We start from the raw sequence: 20,878 nt of genomic DNA on the forward strand, positions 1-20,878 counted from the left end.
AGTGAACTTATCAGTGTGCTTGAAGAATTGAGTAAAACAAGAAGAGAACTCAAGAGGGTTAAGCTTGTTGCAGTAGATGAACAAGATCTCTTGAAGCAATCTTTGGATGAGTCTGGTCAAGTCATATTTGACTTGAAACTATAGCTGGAAGAAACTAAGAGGATTTGTGAAGCTATAGCCTTTGACCTAACAAAGAAAGAAAAGGAGCATCAAGAGCTAGAAGAAGAAATAGTAAAGCTCGAAAAGGATCTTGAAGAAAGTAAGAAAGAAATAAAAATAAGGAGCAAGTATGAAGGCAGCACTGAGGCCTTAGGTAAAATGTTGAGCAAACAAAAGTAATCTAAAGACACCAGTGGCTTAGGCTTTGAAGAAGGTCAAAGTTCAACCTACAAAGATAAATTCGGAAAAGAAATAATGTTCACATCTTCAATTAAAGGTGAAGAAAATAAGACATTCATTGTAGGGAAGGATACCAGCAAAAAGACGTATGCAGATGTTGTTGGAAATCGTCACTCAAATCGATATACAACAATTAATTGAAGGCCACATTTCTTGTACCAACATGCAGATCCAAGGAGAAATGCAAGAATTGACCATGAAGGGAAGATCCTTAATGAAGTAGTTCCATTCAGGACCAAGACAACCTAACCAGTATGCTTCAAACTTTCATGGTTACTGTTACCGGTGTAACAAATTTGGGCACAAAATAGATGACTGTAGTTTAATCAATAAGCCCTCTATGAGTTATGAAAGTAGAAATCCATTTAATGCACTCTGGGATATGAATGTTGTCTTATATTTGTGCAATGGATATGGTCATAAGAGTTTTGATAGTAGGAAGAATAAATCAGTACCCTACAATAATTTTAAGGACATCCCCTTAAATGAAAATGTAAAATGCTATAGTAGAAGGAAAGAGAACAGATGGAAATATTTATAATGTGAAGGAATGCTACGAGTCCCAATGTATGTTAGGACAAGTAGAAGAAAGTTGGTTGTGGCATAGAAGATTAGGCCACATAAACTTTGATAACTTAGTTGCAGTAAGAAAAAAGGGGTGTGTGAGGAATATTATATCCATCATCAAGCCGGTAAACACATTTTGTGATGAATGTGTAAAAGGCAAGCAAACTAAAGTGAGTTTCAGGACAAAGGATCACAACACCTCAAGACCACTTGAAATCATGCATACAGATCTATGTGGTCCAACTCAAACAAGAGCACTTTCCATTGAAAGATACTTTATGCTCTTCATTGATGACTACTCAAGAATGACATGGGTCACTTTTCTGTAAGATAAATCACAAGCATTTGAAAGATTCAAGATCTTTCGGAAGATGGTGGAAAAGGAAAGTGGGTATAGATTAAAATGCCTAAGATCAGATAGGGGTGGAAAATTTACATCAAATGAATTTGAAGAATATTGTGAAAAACATGGAATTAGAAGGCAATACTCTGCTCCTAGGACACCGCAACAAAATGGTGTGGTAGAAAGGAAGAATGGGAAAGTCAAGGAGATGGCCAAAACCATGTTAAATGAGGCCAGTCTACCGGACATATATTGGAAAGAAGTTGTTCATACTGCTGCATACACTTTGAACCGGGTTCAATTAAGAACAAATAGCAAAATGACACCCTATGAGTTATGGTATGATCGGAAGCCATTAGTCAAATACTTTAAAGTATTTGGAAGCAAGTTCTTTATCAAGAAAGATATGGATGGTCTAGGAGGTTTTGACTCTAGGAGTGATGAAGAAATCTTCCTTGGTTACTCATCCAACAACAAATCCTACAAATGCTACAATAAAAGGATAAGAAGATTCATTGAGAGTGTGCATGTAAAAGTTGATGAAGATATGCACAAAGGATGTCAACCATAGATTAACTGGTATGATGACTTCGGTGATGAACATGATGAAGTTCAGTCAAATAATGAACCAAAGATAGCATCCAAGAAGGTCCCCAACTAGTATGTACAGCTGAATCACTCAGAAGAGCAAATTTTGGGAAGTATGAGTGATGGTGTGCAGACTAGAAGAAGATTTTCTCGGAATGATGAACAAGTCAACCTATGCCTCATGACTGAAGTTGAACCCAAAATATTCAATGAGGCTAGTAAAATACAAGAATGGATGGATGCCATGGAAGAAGAACTGCACCAAATTGAGAAGAATAGTACTTGGGAATTAGTCCCTAGATCAAAAGACATTAACATCATTGGCACAGAATGGGTCTACCGGAACAAGATGAATGAAGAAGGTAATATTGTAGGGCATAAAGCTAGAAAATTGTGCAAAGGATACTCTCAAGTAGAGGGGATTGACTTTGAAGAAAAATTTGCACCAGTGGCTAGATTAGAAGCAATTATAGTGTTTCTATCTTACTCTACCTACAAGGGCTATAAAGTATATGAAATGGATGTAAAAACTGCTTTTCTAAATGGAAATTTGGAAGAAGTATACATGGAGCAACCAGAATATTTTATGCTACATGATGATGAGGCATTTGTGTGCTAGTTAAAGAAGGTTTTGTATGGTCTAAAGCAAGCTCCTAGAGCATTATACTAAAGATTACATCAGTATCTGAAGGTGCAGGGATTCAAAAAGGGGAGTGTTGACTGCAATTTGTACATTAAGAAAGATGGGATTCACATGATTATTATGGTTGTGTATGTAGATGACATCATATTTGGAGGCAACAAGGATACTCTCTGTAAAGCGTTTGCTGATCAGATGCAATCAGAATTTGAGATTTCAATGCTTGGTGAATTAACTTACTTCCTTGGTTTGTAGATATTACAGCAAGATAAAAGAATCTTTATCTCTCAAATCAAGTATACAAAGGAGATGTTGAAGAAATTCCAACTGCAAGATTGTAAGCCAATAAGTTCCCCCATGGTGATCGGCAGAAAATTGAGCAAGAATGATGAATCACCGTTGGTGGATTAGACTCTGTACAAATCCATGATAGGTAGTCTACTATATCTAACTGCTTCAAGACCGAATATAGTTTAGGCAGTGTGCATGGTGGCTAGATTCCAAGTTGCACCAAAGTAGTCACATATGAATGTTGTTAGCAGAATTTTTTCATTAGGTATCTAAAAGGAATACTCAGCTATGGTTTGTGGTATCCTAAACAAGGATATTCTATTTTGGAAGCATACACTGATGTTGATTGGGCAGGATGCATTGATGATAAAAAGAGAACAAGCGGTGGTGCATTCTTTCTAGGTGACCGGTTGGTTTCATGGCATAGCAAGAAGCAGGACTGGGTCTCCCTATTAACTATTGAAGTTGTGTACATTGTTGCTACTACATGTTACTCTCAGGTGCTTTGGATGAAGCAGACTCTCAAAGATATACAGGTGGACATCACTGATCCTATTCTCATCCGGTGTGACAATTTGAGTGTAATCAATATAGCAAAGAATCCAATCATGCATTCTAGAACGAAGCACATTGATATCAAGTATCATTTTCTCAGGGAAAAGGTTGAAGGATAGGAGGTAAGGATGGATTATGTTCCTACTAGTGAACAAGTAGTAGATAGCTTCACCAAACCATTATCGGTAAGTACTTTTCAATACCTCCGACACAAGTTGGAATTATGTCATCTATATAGGCAGGCTTTATGTGGCTCAAGGGGAGATGATAGTGTTCAAAGGGGGAGCTTGGTATGGATCTAAGGGGGAGTGCACAGTACCCTTTGTTACTTTACTCATACTGACCACCCAACACACTGACAACTCACCTTATCCCTCAATATTTTGCTTCAACATTCACCTTTGGTATATGTAATCAATTTAACATTCTACCTCTTCATCATAAACAGGCAGCCAACCTTCATACCAGTTTATGATCTATCGATTATCACTCAACATGCTGACACACCCATGCATCTCACCTCATACTAGTGAAGTCACTGATAGACCCAATGCATGCATGTCTTCTACCTACCAGTTGATCCTACCAACAATCTCCCCCTTTGACATTGATGTCAACTCACACTATACTGATCTTTGCCAACAAAAACTATGCTCTTAGGTAATCCATGAAATCTAACTGCTTCCTTGAAAAATAGATTTGCTACATGCAATGCATCTGATGTCTTCTTACAAGGTATGAAATGAGCCATCTTTGATAATCTATCCACTACCACAAATATAGAATCATTCCCTCTTGGTGTCTTAGGCAATCAAAGTACAAAATTCATGCTTATATCCTCCCAAGGTCTTACCAATACTGTCAAAGGTTTATACAATCCCACATTCTGACTACTACCTTTTGCAACTTGACAAACTCTACAACTTTGCACATATCTCTTAACATCCATATAAATCTAGGGCCAAAAGTAATACTCACTCACCAATGCTATTGTTTTGTCAATGCCAAAATGTCCAACTAATCCTCCACTGTGTTTCTCCTTTATTAGATTCTCCCTCATAGAACTCTTAGGTATGCACAACTGAACTCCTCTGAATAATATCCCATACTGAATGAAGTAATCCAGCCATTTGCTTTTGTCTACCATAACCGGCTCTCTACATGATTTCCAAGGTTCTGCAAAATCTGGGTCATAATCATACAAAGTCTTCAAATCCTAATAATCTCACTCTCATCACTGCCAGCAAATTCCTTCTCCTACTCAATACATCAACAACTTTGTTATATTTCCCACTTGTATGCTTCAACACAAAGGTGTAACTCTGCAAGAATTCTACCCATCTTGTATCTGTCTGATTCAACTTACTCAAACTTTTCAAATATTGCAAATCTTGAGGATTTGTATACAACACAAACTCCTTGAGCAACAAGTAATGTCTCCACTTCTTCAAGGCTTGAACTATGACATAAATTTCCTGATCATACACTAAATATCTCCTTCTACCATCATTCAATTTCTCACTGAAATAGGCTACTTCTCTTCCTTCTTAACTCAAGACTGCTACTATTGTTGTTCCACTTGCATAACAATCCACTTGAAATACTTTATTGAAATATAGTAAAGCTAACATGTGTTGCTCAGTCACTTTTTGTTTTAACAGTTCAAAACTTTTGTTTTCTTTGGTGGTCCACTTGAATTTATTCTAACCTCCTCTCATGGTCTGAGTCATAGGGTTACAAACTGAACTAAAATTTCTAATAAACTTCCCATAAAAACTAGCCAATCCATGAAATTATCTTACCTCTCCAATACTTTCTGGTGTAGGCCATTCAACTATTGCTTTCACTTTCTCTGGGTCCATCTTCAAACCATCCTCAGATATCACAAATCCCAAATAGACTAACTCACCCTTTATGAAAGTACACTTCTTGATATTGATCAAAAACTTCTCTTCTCTCAATCTCTATAAAACTTGTCTTAACTGCAACAAATGCTCCTCTTTTGTCTTACTGAAAATCAGAATGTCATCCAAATACACAATAACAAACTTACCTAAGAATTTTTTCAATACCTCATTCATCAGCCTCATGAAAGTACTTGGTGCATTAGTCAATCCAAAAGGTATTACCAACCATTCATATAGTCCTTCATTTTTCTTAAATGTTGTCTTCCACTCATCACCTTCTTTGATCCTGATTTGATGATATCCACTCTTCAAATCTATCTTTGTAAAGTATTTTGCTCCACTCAAACAGTCCATTATGTCATCCATCCTAGGCAAAGGAAACTGGTATTTCATGGTGATCTTGTTTATTGCTCTTGAATCGATACATATCCTCCACTAGTACAAAAACAACAATATATGACTAAAAAAACTACCAAAAAATTATAGATAAATGACTAAATTTGATCACATGACCACTGGTAGTTTATTGCCAGTCATAAATCAATTTGATCACTTGACCATTGATTGTTTTGATTGATCAATTTGGTCATCGATTTGGTCATCGATTTGGTCATTGATTTAGTCACTAATTTAAACATTAATATAGTCTTTGATTGTTGCTATCTGGTCATTTATTTAATCATGATAGTCACTAATTTAGTCATATATTTAGTCATATAGTTAGTCATATATTTAGTCATATATTTAATCATTAATTTAGTCATTGATTGTTGTTATCTGGTCATTTATTTAGTCATTTATTTAGTCACTAATTTAGTCATATATTTAATCATTAATTTAGTCATTGATTGTTGTTATCTGGTCATTTATTTAGTCATTCTAATAATTAATGGTCATCAATTGGTAGTATATTTAGTCATTTTTATTCACCCGTTTCCGTCCATTGGTAGTATATTATCAATTTTTATTTATTGGTTTCCATTAATTGGTAGTATAGTCATGACATGAATAATTTTAAAATACCATAAGTTTTATAATGTAAAATGACATAATATTAAACTTGAACTAAAACATAAAAGAAAATAAAAATATTACATATGCGAACAAGCTACAACATGCTAGAATTAAAAGATTGATTCGACATCATGATAAATAAAGATGATTTGCAATGAAAATATAATGCAAAAGAAATAATTCTACTCTTTTCTCTTTAGAAACAATACTAGGTCATCGCCAAATTATAGAATGTAAATATGTTATCTTAGCTTCGCTATGCTATCTAACTCATTGGAAACTAATACAAGTGGAATTACACTCAAAATTCCACAATTCAGCATTTGACTATCATACTATGGCAATGTACTCATATGAAGTAGATCCTAGAATTGGAGAAGCAGCCATGAAGTTTACTATAGTGATGTCACAAATTCACAAGTACAAAAGGAAAGAATATCATTCTAAAAAGAAATATTTTATTTATTTTCAAATACATTTATCTCACACATGACCCATGAGACTGGGAGTACATTGCTAATGTATGAAAACATATCATATGCATAGATACATGAATATAAAAAGGGAAACATGGTAGGGATGAAACTAATCATTGTCTGATTGACTAGTGAACTTGTTGTGTTGCCTTTTGTTAATGTTGTTGTCCTCTCCAATCATGCCTCTGACCTGGGTACCTGCATAATAAAGATGTAATGAATTAGAACTTCTAGTTCTAAGCAATGACTCATTGCATTCATATCATATACATTGATGTATGTAAGTAGATACTAAGTTACCACACAATACAAGTGTACAGTCAGTCACATATAAGAGATGCAGGAGATGTCAAGCCAACATGCCTTAGAATGAGAGACAAGTACTATGCATGAAAATAATCATATGTTTTTAATTAACTTGTTTGCTTCATGTGCAGGAACAGGAAAATAATTATTTGCAAATTATAAGATTCCATGTATGAGTGGGAGTAAATGAGGCTCCCACAAGGGTTGAGCCCAACTCATCATGGTGTGCATTATCAGAATGCAACAAGATCATTCAAAATACAGAGCAAAATGAAACAAATGATAGGAATATACCTTCATGAACCTCTTGTTTCATTCAGTGTATTTGATCAACTTGAGTTGGCATAAAATATGACTGAACTATTCTTTAGTATCTTCATACTAAATCTAAAGAAAGTTCAGGAAACCTATTATTTCAAAGGTTTTCTGAACCTCCTACAGATCTGGAATGAAGCACTATTGGGATTATGTCCTTAGCTGATGAAGAACTAAAACTGTACAATGAAGTACTATTTTGACTCTTAGTCCTATTGCAACCAAAATGCAGAAAATAAAGAGTGTGTTGCATCCTATCAGACAAATTTATCTATGGCTAAGTGAAAAAATCATTAAGCAATGAAGGAGAGAGTAAAAACAACACGATACCTGTTATAAAAGGGTGAACTCACAATGTTGGTTCCCACTTTTTGGTACATCCTGATTTTTGCTGAAATCATACATTTTTTAGAAAATATAATGATTTAAATGTTAAGAGGTCCCATTTGAAGTAATTAATTGAAGAGAGTTGGATAAAAGGCTCTTAGATCAAAATTTCTTGGATAGAGCCTCTCTACTTCTAAATCATACTTGCAATGGAGTCTCCTTTGTATCTATCAAATGCTGATAAAAAAGCAATTTTATATTACCTTTTGAGGGGTCAAATGAATTCATTTAGAAGTTTTATTTTTTTAAGTATTTAGTCCTTATTATAAGTTTTCCAAATAGTATAATTTTTAATATATTTAATTTCATTAATATATTTTTATTTTATTTTTTATGAATGTAGGTTTTTCATCGAACATGAACTTCTTTGTTCAATGCATTGGAAGAATAGTAAACTAATTCAAAAAAAATCTGAAAAAATATCTATGCACTAGGTATTGATGTCTTCTTTCTAACAAAAAAGATAAAATTTAATTTTGATATATATAGAACAAGTTATGTGTTCAAACATACACCTATATCTAAATTATAATTAATAAAATAAAAAATATTCAACATATCACTATCAAACTAACTGCATGCCCTAGTTATTGATGTTACAAACTGTTAACATTATTTCAGGATTGCTCATAGGTGACATTTTGATCAAGTGGCAGTGATTCTTTTTTATTTTTGGCCATTTTCTCGTTCTCCAATGTGTGCTCCAGGTGGCATCTCGGTGTTGCCTCTAGGCGCTCATTTTTCTCCTTCAAAGCTGAGAGAAAGCGGAGCTGCCTCATTGCTCAGGTTTTTATAGTGTTGTACGTTTCTCGGGTCCACCATCCATCATGTGAAGGTAAAGACACTTGGTGTCCCCGTGTTGCCTGATCTGGTTCTCTTTCTACTCTCAACTTTGGATGTCCCACAAGCCGTCGTGTGTCTTCCATGGTAGTTCATGAGCTAGGATGCGGTTTGCATCATGATTTTCTTGTTGAGCAGGTGTAGGGATCATCACGATATGGTGGAGATAACAACTTTGAAGGTTGTTTTGCTAGGTAGTATCTTGTGGTGTGCCAAACCAAGTTTTCTTGTTAGAAGCGGTTGCTAGGATGTTGTTGATGCTATGAGTTGTTAGTTAGGAGCTGAGAGATCTATTTATGCTTTATTTTCCTTTCTTAGAAGGGTTCAGACTATTAGAGATTTTTATAGACTTTGGCTCATTAAAGAGGCCTTTATGTTGATTAAATTTGGTGAATGATAGACATGTCAGATTGTGCCTACGGCCTTTGTGATTATTTTATTTGAAACTTAATATATTGACTTCTATGTTGTTTTTAAGTTTAATAACTTCTATGATATTTGATGTGAAACTCCACGAATTAAACTATGTTCTAAGACTTGTTATCTGTTGGATGAATGGTTAATGTCTTTTATGTTGAATTAGTTTTTTTTGAATTATACTCTCAAATGGTTCTAAGCATGCATATTGTTGAATGAGCTTTAAAACCACATGTCTCTGGGTTTTATATGTTGTTAATATTTTTCCAAAATGTTTTGGTGTATTGCCTAAGTAGTGTAGATCATTTGTTTTAAGTTTTCTCCTTCCCCTTTTCTCATCCAATTGTATGAAGAGTTAGCTTCTCAAACCCAGAGATCATTTAGTGAGTTTCATGCAATAGGTCCCCCATCACTGAATTTCCCATAAGGTTGTTTGTGTTTAAGGTAAAACTAAGAGTCAATAGTTATTTTTCTGGCACACCTGATGGGACCCAAATTTTGAATAATCCTAAGCTTGATTATGAGCCACAGACCCATTACCAGGAGTCAGATAACTTTGAATCCCAGTTTGTTCCTTCCACCCTTGGTAAACATTCATTCACCTGCAACCTCTTCTTCCCAGAACCCACATATCTTCCCTACGGTCGTTTCTATAATAATGGCTCATATTCCTCCTAGAAACTTTGTGACATGGAAAAATGGAAGCCCTCTCATTCCTCTCATTCCACATGTAGTATGGGGGTTGATTCCCTCTATCATGCTAAAAGCTATCCCTAAATTCACCAAAGAATGTCCCAAGACCCTTGGGGAGCACCTACAAGATGTAAACAATGTTTGCACTGTCCATAACATCACTGAGTAGAATATAGATTTGAGATTGCTCGTGGCATCATTCAAAGGGAGATCTCTAGATTGGTATCGATTGCTTGGTCCATGTTAGGATTCCCAAAGATACTGAGAGGGGGGGGTGAATCAATATCTAACTGGTATAATAATTTACTTGATTTAAAACATGTAAAGCATGTCAATACTGTATACCGGTAAACCAAAAATAATGTGGTAAACAAAGATAACAACAACCACATGAAAAGCATGCCATAACACAGTAGTTTAACGAGGAAGCCTAGTGTGGGAAAAACCTCGATAGGATTTGTGACCCACAATATTTGCTTACTGGCCAATAAGTGAATATTACTCTTACAATAGGGGCCTACACATGCAGGAAGGCCAAGTGCCTAGAGCTCACTACTCAAATACAAAATAAGAAGTCACACTGACTTACAAAATGGATTATACAAATCTAATGTCTTGTACTACTTCAAAATAGCATCTGCTATGCTAGATCTAGTACCGGTTTTATCTTTGCTACATACATAAACCCTTAACCTAAAATTCGCATATTAGGTCTACATAATTTCACTTATATCCTGCTTCCTCTCTTACAAAATGTTCTACAATGATCTCATACATATATGAGTCATATTACAACTCGCCATGTCGGCTTACAATGATTTTACAATTAATTACAAAATATATTATAAACAAAATTCATGTCGGCCAGGGTGTCGGTATCCTTCCTTTGTCTGTCAATGTCCTGTGTGCCGGTGTAGAGTCTGTCGTTGTCGGTGCTGGTATATTGTCTTGCCGGTATCATATGATTGCAAGATTGCCATCAATGACAAAACCTACAATCACCTACAATTTCTCATTGGAGTGTGCATTTGCCAACAATCTCCCCCTTTGGCATTGATGGCAACACTCATGAGAAAAATCCAAAAAGTGCCATCCAAAAAGTGTCATCCAAAAATGAGTCTACCAAAATTGTCTTACCAAAAAAATATGAGCTCCCCCTAAACTGATGAGCCATTTGCTAATCATTTTTCTCATAGCCTCTACTCCCCCTTTGACATCAATGACAAAGGTTGTCATCCGCTATCAGTGGAGTCCTGCCTAGTTTCTTGTAACTGGTGGGTTACACTTTGAAAAATATTTGAATGTCATTGTTGAATGTTTTACTATCTTTTATAGCCTCATGGGTTCTCTGTACTGTACTGGTGAGTATGTGCATTTTCTCTTTCGATGTCTTTAGTCCGGGAACCAAAGCCTCAGATATTTCTTTTCTCAAAGAAATAAGCTACTCTAATCTTGGACCAAGTCGGCATTTTAAGTCCTTTGCTTTGTCCTTTATTCTTTGTTTTTCATTTTCCAGTTTCCTGATTTTCTCTTCTTGCTTTGCAATTTTCTTTTCTAATTCCAAAAATGAATCTGATGTCCCAATCAGATTCTCAGCAATATTGTTAATCTTATCCTATGTCTTTCTGATTTCTTTATCAAGATCTTCTGTTAATACATCTATTTTGCATGTATCCCTGTATAGTTTCTTGAAGTCAAAAATGATTTCATTGAGTTCCAGTAAAAGAGTGCCCATCTCTCCCTTGTTCTTCTTAACTATATCCTCAAAGAATTTTTATTTTTCCTTTATCAATCTCTCCTTAAATGTATCCTCATTTATTTTGTCCAATGTTAATAGGTTACCAGTTATATACTTAGACAATGTGTCTAATTGGTTCAAAGAATCTTTTTTGTCTATGTTACTTTTTGTAGCTATCATCTTCAAAATTGGTATGGTGTCATCAATAGCCTTATATGCTGGTGCGTTACAATTTGTTATTTTCTTAATTGAATCTAGCAGTACCTCAATCACATTTGTTGGTCTGAATTCAGACATGGAGGTTCTAGATGTCTATCCAACTGACTTCGCAATTTGTAATCCGTCGGTGGTGACAATAGTGTTGCTTTCCTCTTTTACTAGAGGATCAGTTTGTGTCTCCATTTCAGCTACCAAGGGTTTAGGTTTTTTAGTTGTAGTCAGTGGCACTGTCTCTGAATGTACCTGTGAATGAAACTATTTTTCTTCATTTTTCTTTGTTCTCTCTACTGATGGTGCCTTTGATGGTGCCTCTAATGATTTTACAGTAGTATCCACTACCAGTTTTTCTGCTTGTGACTTTGTATTTTCTACCGGTTTCTCTGTGCTTGCCCCTGAAATGTTTTCAGTCAGTTGCTCAATACCAGTGCTGTTAGTTTTTCTTGTATCCATTGTTTGTTCAGTTTATTGCTCACTCCCAATCTCAATGTCTCCAACTGTATCTTCAATATTTCTCTCAGCAGTTGTGTCTTCTACTGGTGGCTCAGTTGCCACATCTCTTTTCTCACTTGTTTCTTTATCAACCACAATGTTTACTTCCTGTTTGTCGATATTCATTGTGTACAACACCTCAAAATCAGGATTTATGTCTTTGTGTGTTGTCTCCATATTCTTTGTTGCCGGTTGATATTTAGTAGTGTCTACCGATGGAGTATCTAAAGGCGGTGGGGGTAAGTTGACTGTTATCTTTATACTGGGAGGTCCACCAACCTTGCCTTTTCCTTTGTCCCTATCCTTTTGATATACCTTGAAGGTTTTAGGTTTTTGATACTCTTCCTATTTTTCTTTTTCTACTAGGAATATATCCCATGTATCTGTTGTTTCCTCTGTTATCTAATTTACTCTCCCTACCATTAGTGCTACATGTCGGTGAGTAGTTGAAAATACTGACCGGTTAGCCTCAGAGATCAATTGATCTATCTCATCAGGTGAGTTAATAGGATGTACAACAAGTAATTTTTCAATCTTTATTTTCTTATCAAGCTCAATAATAGCTACTCTTCTAGCTTCCAGTCTGTTGTATAGATCTACCGATATTTCATCAACAACTTGCATCAAAAATTTCTTGAAAATATCTAAGTGTAATATTACACTGTTCTCTACTTTCTCTTTGTCATCAGTGGATAGTGTGTTATATAGTTTGCTGATATTCTTCAACTTGCCATCCTCAGTAATTTCATCCAGTAATTTATGAATAGGAGCTATAGTTTTTTTTGACTTTTTCTTAGGAGTCAACTTCTTTTTCTTTGGAGTTAATTTCTTTGTTGGGGGCCTTACTGCCTATTGCTTCTGTCTTTTTGGTGTAGGAGAAGGTGCCGGTGAAGGTTTTCTCTTCCTCTCAACTCTCTTGAATACTGTAGGTATGTCACTTTCTGAGGAAGTTCCTATCGGTGAAAGGTGTGTTTCTGGTTGGATTGCTTCTAATTCACCTTCAGTTATACCAGTTTGCTTTAGCACATCTTCTTTAATAGCTTCTGCCTGTTAGGTTCCTTTTCTGACAGTTGCGTCAACCTTTTTAACTCTTTTCTTTGACTGAATTTGACTTTCTATAGTTTCAGCATTTCCAAATACTTCTTCTTCAGGTTCCTTAGGAGCTTCTAGGAGGGCTTTTGCATAGGTTTCTATTATGTTGTCATCAGTCTCATACCCCATTTCAGTGACCCAGATGGTTCTAGGAACAACTGTCTCCATCCAAATTTCATCTTTCTTTATTACAAAACAAATTTCCTTTTGGTACTTATTCACAATAGCTTGTGATAACCTTACTCTTATTTTCATTCGACCTTTCAATGCCTGAAAATACTTATTTAAGTTCTTTTCCTTGTTCTCTCCCATGTTGTTCAACAATACTGATAGGTGTTTTCCTACTGGTATATTATATCCAAAATCTTTGGTGCCAATACTAGGTACTTGTTTGGTTATATATAGCATCAGACAAACAAGTAGGTTTCCAAATTTGAATGTTCCTTTCTTGTCTTTCTTTATCTTTCACAAATTATCAATCAGTTCATCTTTAAGCCATTCACATATGTCTATCCTTGCATTATTATTTACCATATCATAGGCACTTTTAATGTGTAGGCTAGAAACTAAGTTTAACCTATTTACATGTGCAGTCTTGGAACCTAAGATCATACTAATAAATTTGACATTGATATCCGTTACATCATTTACCCTTAGTGATCTCTTGTCAGATGTTGCACCAGTTAGTTTTGTCACTAAATCATTTGAGACCTTCTTAGTTTTGTCACGTCTGTTGCTGGTGGAGGGTAACCTTGTCATGACCTTTACTACTTCTTTGGTAATCTTGTGAATAGAATCCAACCAAAAGAATTTGCCATGAACCCTACTTAGCACAATTCTTACGATATCCTTGGGGAAATCCGGGATACTAAAAATTTCTGTAAAACCTAGGGTTTCTATTATCTTGTGTTCAGTTTTGACATTTCTGGATTCATCACAAATTATAGATTTATACATATTCTTAATTTCCTCATCACCTAGTTTATCAATATGACAGTGTATATACATTCTAGGGTCTTCAGCATATACTACCCCTTTAGGTATTTGAGATAATGCACCTAAACTATCATCTTTCTTTGCAATTTCGGGAACTAGTTGGAATACAGGTCTAGGGCATTTAATAACTTCAACAACAGTAGGGTTTGCAATAAATTCAAGAGTGGATGAGGATGCCATAGCTATAAATACCTTAATTTTCCTTAGGGATGAAAGATTTGATCGATTGCTTCGCTTTTTTGCTTGGAATGCCTTTGCTCGGGATTTTTGCGCTCTCAAAGATTTGAATGCTCAGTGAAATGAAAATGGAGCCAAATTACTTGTTTTATAATGTTATATTCTTCACCTGCCACATTTAATGCTTGTCGGTTAAGCCACAACTTAACTTATCTGCCGGTAAAGAAGTAATCTCAACTTCTCACCATCAACCGAGGGAATAATAGCATGTTTTACATTTAGTTGCTAAACCCTCAAAAGGATTTTTCTTCAATTAGATGAAGAGTCTCCTGTCAGTGGAGTGTTACTCTGTTCTACTAGTGGGGGAGTATTCCCATCAACATTTTGTTCTGATTTTCTGATCCATTGTTTTGAGAATTCTTGCTTTACCTCTTCAACCTTTTCTTTACCTTTCAAACTAGGACCTTTGTTATTTGTCAGTGAGGACTTGCTTCTACAAAATTTAGCAATGTGTCCAATCTTGTTATAGGCATAACAAGTCACATTGTTTTTCTAAATTGCTTTCCCATATCCTATGCTGGTTTGTGTTCTGCATTGATTAGATAAGTGTCCAAATCTTCCACAAACATAACATCTTACATTCATTCTGCAATTCTCTGAATTATGACCAACTCTATTGCATTTAGAACATTGATCGGTGGGTGTATTAGTGTTCTGATAATTTCTAGATCTACATTGATTTGCTCTATGACCATACTTGTTACAGTTAAAGCATTTGCCATTAAATTTATAAGCAATTGGTTGTCTTACCGGTTTGCTATGATCATGTGTGTTTGCAGTACCGAAGCTTTCACCAGCTTCAAAGCCAAGGCCATTAGTGTCACCATTAGGTTTCTGATTCTTCAGCATGTCACCAAGTTCTTCTGAGATTTTCTTGAATTTTTCGTTGTGTTGATTTGCAGTAGCCAGTTTTCTTTCCAAGATTTCTTTCTGTCTCATAAGTTCATTTGAATCATTTTGTGTGTGCATCAAATCTATCTTCAGCATATCATTTTCATAACTAAGTCTTGTGTTTTCATTTCCAGCATCATTTAGTCTTCTAGTCAAATCTTCTTCATTTTTCTTCCTATCTTCAATTTCTTTGCAAAATCTCATAGTCATATCTTGCATCTCATTCTGTCTTGTACTTATCTCATGTCTTAGTTTGTTTACCAGATCATTAAGAGTTTCCTTTTCATCTCCTTCTTTCTGCATCTTCTCACAAATTTCTCTTCTTTTATTCCTTTCTATAGTGTAATTCTCTTGAAGTGCTTGAATGATATCCTAAGCAGCTTTTAGATCATCTTCAAGTTTGATATTCTTCAATTTTTCTGTATCATAGTCTGAAAGAGTTGTTTCCAATTGTTTCTTCAAGTTATCCATCTCTATCAGTTGCAAGATCTTCCTCAAGTTGTTAGGCTTTTGAAAATAGAGGACCAAGCTCTGATACCAATTGTTAGGATTCCCAAAGATACTGAGAGGGGGGGTGAATCAGTATCTAACCAGTATAATAATTTACTTGATTTAAAACATGTAAAGCATATCAATACTGTATATCGGTAAACCAAAAATAATGCAGTAAACAAAGATAACAACAACCACATGAAAATCACACCATAACATGGTAGTTTAACGAGGAAACCTGGTGTGGGAAAAACCTTGGTGGGATTTGTGACCCACAATATTCACTTACTAGCCAATAAGTGAATATTACTCTTACAATAGGGGCCTGCACATGTAGGAAGGCCAAGTGCCTAGAGATCACTGCTCAAATACAAAATAAGAAGTCACACTCACTTACAAAATGGATTGTACAAGTCCAATGTCTTGTACTACTTCAAAATAGCATCTGCTATGCCAGATCCAATACTGGCTTTAGCTCTGATGCATACATTAACCCTTAACCTAAAATTTGCATATTAGGTCTGCATAATTTCATCTATATCCTTCTTCCTCTCTTACAAAATGTTCTACAATGATCTCATACATATATGAGTCATATTACAACTCGCCATGTTGGCTTACAATGATTTTACAATTAATTACAAAATATATTATAAACAAAATTCCTGTCGGCCAGGGTGCCGATATCCTTCCTTTGTCTGTCGGTGTCCTATGTGCCGGTGTAGAGTCTGTCGTTGCCGATGCTGGTATATTGTCTTGTCGGGATCATATGATTGCAAGATTACCATCAATGACAAAACCTACAATCACCTACAATGTCTCATTGGAGTGTGCATTTGCCAACAGTCTAAATTCTATAGCCGATTGGGATCAGTTGGGTGACCGCTTCTTTCAGAGATTCTCTGACAAAGCTAATAGATCATCCTTAATGCATCAATTGATTACCATAAAGAGAGCCCCTCAGGAAGTGGTGACAAAATTCAAATTAAGGTTTCAGAGAACCTAGCAAAGAATATTGTTGTCCGCCTGTCCTCTTGCGGATATGGCATTCATCTTTTATCTAAAGGCCTTCAACTCTGATATATCTGTGATGATTCAATCTCTAGGAGGCAATACCCTCTTGTGAGCATTTGATTTGGTAGTCCAAGCAAAAAGTAATCTAATCGATGTTGGGAAGCTTGTTCCATGACCGCTCATGTCAGTCTTTCCTAAGCTATCAAATAAGGTCCCGAAACTAGTCGTGCCCAGCACATCTACTTCCAAATATATGCACGTATATCTCAGCCCCCAACAAGAAAATCCACCTCCACCCTCATCTCTGGCTGCAGAGGTCAAGGATATAAAAAATTGTTGAGAACTTTCTTGAATGAAATCATCAATCTGAAAAGGTCCCAAATCCCACCTGCTAGACCCCCATTCCAACAAAATTTCCAAGGGAATAGACCTGCATATCAGCAAAACCAATATGCAAATAACCAAACTTCCCCAAGTCAGTCGAATGGCTAAATAGTTCTGGTACCCAATCCTTTGCAGACTATCTACCCTAACACCGGTAAAGAGTTGACGGTGGGATAGAATAATCTAATGGATGATAGCAATTATTGGTATTTTCCATGTAACAATGCCCACACCCCAATAAATTGTCCAAGAGGCAATTTAGAATAAAAATTGCAGATCAACAGAACCTAGGCATGCCTTCAAATGATTCAGTTTATGCATCCACTGGCATGGACAATGCGTCTCTCATTGCCCAGATGCAAGATATGTCAATGGAGTAGGAAGCGAAGATAGCTCTGGACCATGCACTATTCTCTTGGATGGAGGATGAAGATGTCGTGCTCACAAATGGCATAGCCACATCAAGCTTGGGGGCTCCTCAAGTGCAATCAGATTGCAACCTCCAGTCAAAAAGGTGCTTCACGGAAAAGAATATAGACATGTAGGGGAGATTTATCACAAATAAAGCTTCTGAACAAACCACAGTCGCTACCACATACCCAAGAAAGGAATTTATCCCTTATAAGCCAAGAGAGACAAAGATGTTGGTGCCATCAGCATTGGACGTGGTGGAGCATCTAAAGAAAGCCCCAACCAACGTCTCCTTATGGGATCTCCTTAGTATCCCAAAGCAAAATAATCGATTGAAAGAAGCTATGTCTGAGGTGGGGAAAACTGTAAGCAGAAATGCTACTAATTCTTTGCAGGTCAACAAAGAAAAATTTTAACCCCCCGCGGATAGATGGTGCTCACCGAACATTTTGACAAATGAGGCCATACCTCCTAAATCCCAAGCGGAAGGTAAGCCTAAACCAAATTCTTTGTATTTGACCCTCATAGTAGGAGATAAGATTTTACATAATTCTATGATAGATTTTGGTGCCAGCACCACCGTCATGCCTAAGCAAATTATTGAGGTTTTGAATATCAAATATGAGCCTTTAAATAGGGGTGTTCTGCAAATAGAAGAGAATAAGGTCCAGAGGTGGGTCTTATCAAAAGCCTTTCGTTGACATTGTTTGTGTGTCCTAGTGTCATTGTGCCTCAACAAGTAGTAGTTATTGACATCCCGTCTGTTTTTGGCCTCTGCCTTTCTCGAGACTTCGCTACCAAAATAGGAGGTTGCCTATCCCTAGACCAGTCCCACCTTATCCTTTGAACACAATGTGATGCTAAACTAAAAATTCTTTCAGAATCCCTTCACACCGTGTTAGGACCCAAGAGGCAACTAAGAGGGGGGTGAATCATTTGTCAATTAATTTCAACCCAATGTTATCTTGTCATTCATCCCTCATAACAAGAGTGAGTGGCCTTGCAAAATTTTTAGTTGAGTCTTTGTCTTGTTAAAAATTTGTTGGTTCAATCCCTAATGCTCTTGTAAATCATTTCTAAATCTTTAGCATTATGTTTCAATAGTTGTTTGAACCTCATGAACCCCTTGAACCATCTTGAACAGAGTTCATAGTGTTCATTTAGGTACCGCGGGTGCTAAGTCATATCAAGTGTTTTGTAGAAGCTCTATTTCATGATTGTGGATGATGTTTCATATACTCTTTCTCCAGACTGTGAACCATTTGAACCTAGTTCAAACAGTTCAGTGATGTTCAAAGTGTTCAATGAAATTCAAGGTTCAAGTTTTGCAAGTCTAATTTTATGACAGTCATATAGACCCGCACACAGTAGTACATATCTTTTTACTCAGGCATTATTTTTGAAATCTCTCTAGTCAAAATGGAGAAAACTAGGTTTTGACCAACATATCCAAAATTGAGAAAGATCCAAAGGTGGAAACAAACGTTATGGCCCCCGTACCGAGACAGACTTTGACTGTCACAAATATTTTCAACCCACCTAGCATAATGAATATTTTCATTTCAGTTTAAAATATTCAAGTGCCACCTATCCAAACATTTTATAAACTTTAGAGAATTATATTTCTAATGTTTATAAATATTTGATGTTATAAATAAGAGTAATGGGGAAAGTGAAAAGTAGAAGTTAAAAAGTTTTTCAAGATTCGGTTATAAAAACTGAATAAAGATTTCAAGTAACTATTTTATTGTGAAAGGATTGAAAGAGCAAGGGTTCTTCTTCTTTTTTTTTTCTTCCAGCAGCCTGTGGGTGAGGGAGAGTAGATTTTTATTTGTAAGGGAGGAGTTGAAGCTTTTCTAAGCAATGCTTTGTACAGAAAATATCAATCTTTGAGTTGATTTCCAAACATGAATAGAATGTAGATGATATCTTCAATCTTTGTGTTGTTGATATTCTTCTCATAGTTGTAGCTGAACTTTGAGCCATTGCAGTTGTTTATTAATGTCTTTTCTGTTATAATCAATTGTGTATGTGGTTTTATTACAAGTCTGTGTGCTTAAAAGTAAGTCATATTGGAGCAACGACTTTCTCTGTTAGTTTTAAGTCCAAGTGTTATCCATAAGTGCATAAAATTAAACTTTGATTTAATGGTCTTCATTTATATTTGTTTTGTAAGTCTTTGGAATTCATTTTCATGGCTATGGATGAATGTTATTTCCTTTATTGCTTTCTGGTTAAAAGCATATCAGCAATTTAATTCCTTGTAAATCTTCTAAGAGGGAGTTGTACCTCTCAATTCAGAGGAAGATTATCACTTCAATGATAATCTATCCAACTATTAGTACTTTTTGTCCTTCATTTTGGGCATTTTGAGTTTATTTGTATAGTTATCTTCGAAGGACAAATCTGTTCACTAACACCCAAATATTACTTAATTAAACTTGATGCATATTACCGGTAGACCAAACTTAATGTTGGTTGAAACATTAGCAGTTAATATTAATACTGGTGAAGCTTAATGCATAAAACATAAAGAGAAACAACATCCACAACTCATAACACAGAGATTTGTATGTGGAAACTATGTAAGGAGAAAAACCACTATGGGAAACCTTACCCACAATCAGATGATACTACTACAGATAGTATGTGTACATAAATGGGGTCTGCACATGCAGAAAGGCCAACCGCCTAGATCTCACTACTCAATCACAAAATAGGAGTCACACTGACTACAATTGGATGATTAAATCCAATGATAATGTACTACTCAAAGTAGCATCTTCAATGTTGGATTCAGTACCGGTTAAGCTTTGATAATCCCCTTCAAACCTTCCTTGAATCTTCTTTATGGTCTGCTCATATGATCTTCAATATTCACACATACCATGTCACAAAACCATATACCATACACATATTACATGTTCCTTATTTATCTCACAAATGAGATCTTGCATATATACCAAAACCTAAGACCAAATGTGTAGGTCGTCTTACTAAGAATATTACTATTAGATCAATTACAAATGAATCAATGATGTGATGCATCATGTCGACTCAATACATTTATAACAATATCCAATGAATAAATCATCTTCATAACATTTCATGCTGATCTGGAATAGATAATGTGTGTCAGTGCATAACCTAGACCAATTTATAGGTAACAGCAAATAT

This window comes from Cryptomeria japonica, chromosome 7, assembly GCF_030272615.1.
Source record: "Cryptomeria japonica chromosome 7, Sugi_1.0, whole genome shotgun sequence".
Taxonomy (NCBI): domain Eukaryota; kingdom Viridiplantae; phylum Streptophyta; class Pinopsida; order Cupressales; family Cupressaceae; genus Cryptomeria; species Cryptomeria japonica.